Source organism: Spea bombifrons, chromosome 3 (genome assembly GCF_027358695.1).
Source record: "Spea bombifrons isolate aSpeBom1 chromosome 3, aSpeBom1.2.pri, whole genome shotgun sequence".
In the NCBI taxonomy this organism is placed as follows: Eukaryota; Metazoa; Chordata; class Amphibia; order Anura; family Pelobatidae; genus Spea; species Spea bombifrons.
Genome location: NC_071089.1, coordinates 72,133,589 through 72,137,038, shown reverse-complemented (window position 1 = coordinate 72,137,038; position 3,450 = coordinate 72,133,589).

Sequence of the window (3,450 nt, the reverse complement as noted above, 5' to 3'; positions counted from 1 at the left end):
AAATAAGCAATGGTGAATCCAATTTAGATCAATGGGGACTTAAGAAACTGACCCCAAGCAGGTTCAGCATCCATCATCACAGATTTACAGAATGCTGTTACAGATTAAATTATAGGAATGGAGTAAAATGTAATTATTCATTCATCCAACATGGAGTTAAAGTATTCAGTGTATACTGTATATCCAAAATATTTCGCTTTGAAGAAGTTGCCACCCCTTGTACTTGCTGTTATTAATGCAATGCCCATAAATGTCAAGCGTGTCTCATCATTGCTATGTTTCTCTCTAAACTGGCTAGCCACTGGGGTGTCAATATTTGGGCAGACGGTCCCTAGGTGTTCAAAGATCTTTATCTTTAATGGTCTAGTTGTTTTATCGACATATTGTAGATTGCACATACAGTTTATTAGATATACAACTCCTACAGTTGAGCCATTAAATAAAGATTGAATCCAGAATTCCCTCTGATTGCTACAAATTTTCTTGGAGAGTTTCAAATACTTACAGGCCTTATAGTGGCCACATCGATATATACCTTCAGTGTGAGGGGGTAACTATGTTGCTGGAAAGGCTTCCAGGTGTGAATGTACTAAAAGGTCTTAAATATTTTGTCCCCAAGTAATGTAACTGCTGTTTTTTCTTGTATTGTAGAGGCCAGTGTGGGGTCTGATCTTAATAGGTATCAATGCTTATCATTGTATTTTTGAGTAAATCCCTTTTAGAATTAGGGGCTTACTAGTAGGCTTTTTTTAAAACACTTGTTGGGATATCCCCTTTATACATAAAGTGTTGTTGCAGTCATTTGGCTTTATTACTGTAGTCTTGGATGTCATACCATTTCCTTCTTAGTCTGAGATATTGTCCAATTGGGATCTCTCCTTTGATTGACTCAGGCTGCCAACTAACAGTATGCAATAAACTGTTGGTGGCTGTAGGTTTACAAAACAAGGTTGTGTTTAAATCCCCCAAAGGGGTCTTATAAATCAATAGGACCAAGAAAGTTAATTAATTGGTGTATATTACATACGTCAGTTGTAAACCTAAGGAGATAACATTCAAACATTCCACTAATTTGATAAATAATTCCCCTAAACCACTCCAGACAAGGATAATATTATCAATATATCAACCTCAGTACAAAATATGTTTTGTTAACTTTTGTAGAGAGTGAATAAACGTAATAGTCTGTTCCTACCACCCTAGATATAAATTTGCGTAACTCGGTGAGGAGCAGAAAGTACTTACCTGTGAACAAGAAATAGTTATATGTTAATATAAATTGCATAGAGTATAAACTCATGAAACTGATTTAGGATATACCTTCTAGTCCCTTTTCATGAGGGATTTTACTGTATAACAAGACGACATTCAAGCTGCCCAAAAAGAGCCATTGGAGGGACCGAAGATGTATTAAAAATATTAGTAATTGTGTCACAATCAGAAAGAGAACCTCATTCACATTGCGACTTAGGTTTTTGGTCAGACTACCTATTCTGGAGTTGGTCGACCTGGTAATTCTTTCCTACTACTCTGCTCTCAACCTTGCTAAAGAAACCTACTACACCTCCCTCATCTCCTCCCTATCTCATAACCCTAAACAACTCTTTAACACTTTCAACTCCCTTCTTTGACCTATCCCTTCTACCCCTTCCGCTAACCTTAACACCTCTGACTTTGCCACATACTTCAATAATAAAATCGACACTATCAGATATGACATATCTGCACAGTCACCACCCTGTCCTCAACCTCCCTCTGACTTTGCACCCTCCTACCCACTGGCCTCTTCTCCCTTCACTACATTAAATAAATTCCCTGCTGTCAATAAAGAGGTGGTACATGCTCTTTTTCTTTCCTCTTGTCCGACCACATGCCCCCTTGACCTCATTCCTTCCCATCTCACCCAGTCTCTTTCATGTACTCTTGACCCTAGCTCATATCTTCAACCTCTCCCTCACTACTAGATCTGTCCCATCTTCCTTCAAGCATGCTACCATTACTCCAATCTTGAAAAAGCCCTCCGTTGACCCGGCTGACTTGTCTAATTACCGTGCCATCTGTCTACTTCTTCTCACCTTGAAGCTTCTTGAAAGAATTGTTTATACCCAATAAACTAAGTTTCTTGATTCCAACTCCCTACTTGACCCTCTTCAATCTGGTTTTTGCCCTCGACACTCCACTGAGACCGCCCTTACTAAAGCTACTAATGACCTACTCACTGCTAAATCCAAGGGCCACTACTCCATGCTAATCCTACTGGACCTTTCTGCTTCTTTCGACACTGTGGACCAACCTCTTCTCCTTCAAACTCTTCATGGTCTTGGTGTCTGCGACACTGTTCTCTCCTGGTTCATCTCCTACCTCTCTGGTCATACCTTCAACGTCTCTGTCTCCAATAACACTTCCCCTCCCCCTCTCAGTCGGGGTACCCCAAGGCTCAGTTCTAGGACCCCTTCTGTTCTCTATTTACACTTCCTCACTTGGCAAACTAATCTCATCCTTTGGCTTTCTATACCACCTGTATGCTGATGACACCCAGATCTATCTATCTACTCCTGATCTCTCTCCCTCTGTCTTAGATAGTGTAACTAACCATCTTACCCCTGTCTCTACCTGGATGTCTGCACGTTTCCTGAAACTCAAACTCTCCAAAACCGAACTTCTCATCTTCCCTCCCTCCGATGCTAAGACTCCCCCAATGTTAATGGTGCTATGATCTCCCCTTCGCCTCATGCTCGCTGTCTTGATGTCACCCTTGACCTTTCGTTCACCTTCCCGCATTCAGCCGTCTCCATCTTAAAAACATTGCCCTCATCCGTCCCTTCCTAACACAGGATGCCACTAAAGCTCTTGTTCATGCCCTTATCTCTCGCCTTGATTATTGTGTCTTAGCTGGTCTTCCTCTTAACCGTCTCACGCCTCTGCAATCCACCATGAATGCTGCTGCCAGACGTATCTTCCTCTCCCATCAGTTTACTAACACCTCTCCCCTCTGTCAATCTCTTCACTGGCTGCCTGTGGGCTTCAGGATTCATTTCAAGATCCTGACTCTTACTTTCAAAGCCCTTTACAGCGGTTGCCCTACCTACATCTCCTCAATCATCTCTAATTTGATGGGGCTATATAAAACAATAATAATAGTAATAATAATAATAATAATCACAGTTTGATTTCCTTTTTATGAATGGGGATTCTGATGGGATGTGGAATGCTAAGTAGAAATGTCCTCTGTGCCTAAATTGATGCTTGGCAAACTGTTCATCTGTGAATATAACCAGTTTAGGAAACTTATTTTACATAATAGGATACAATGTATCGTGTTCCAGTTTTTCCAATCACCGGTGTCCCATCTGAACGGAGATTACAACTGCCTACTCATTGGACAGCAGAATCACATGTTTATGTCGTCAGTGGCAAGAACCCACAGACACCAATAGAATGCCACATACA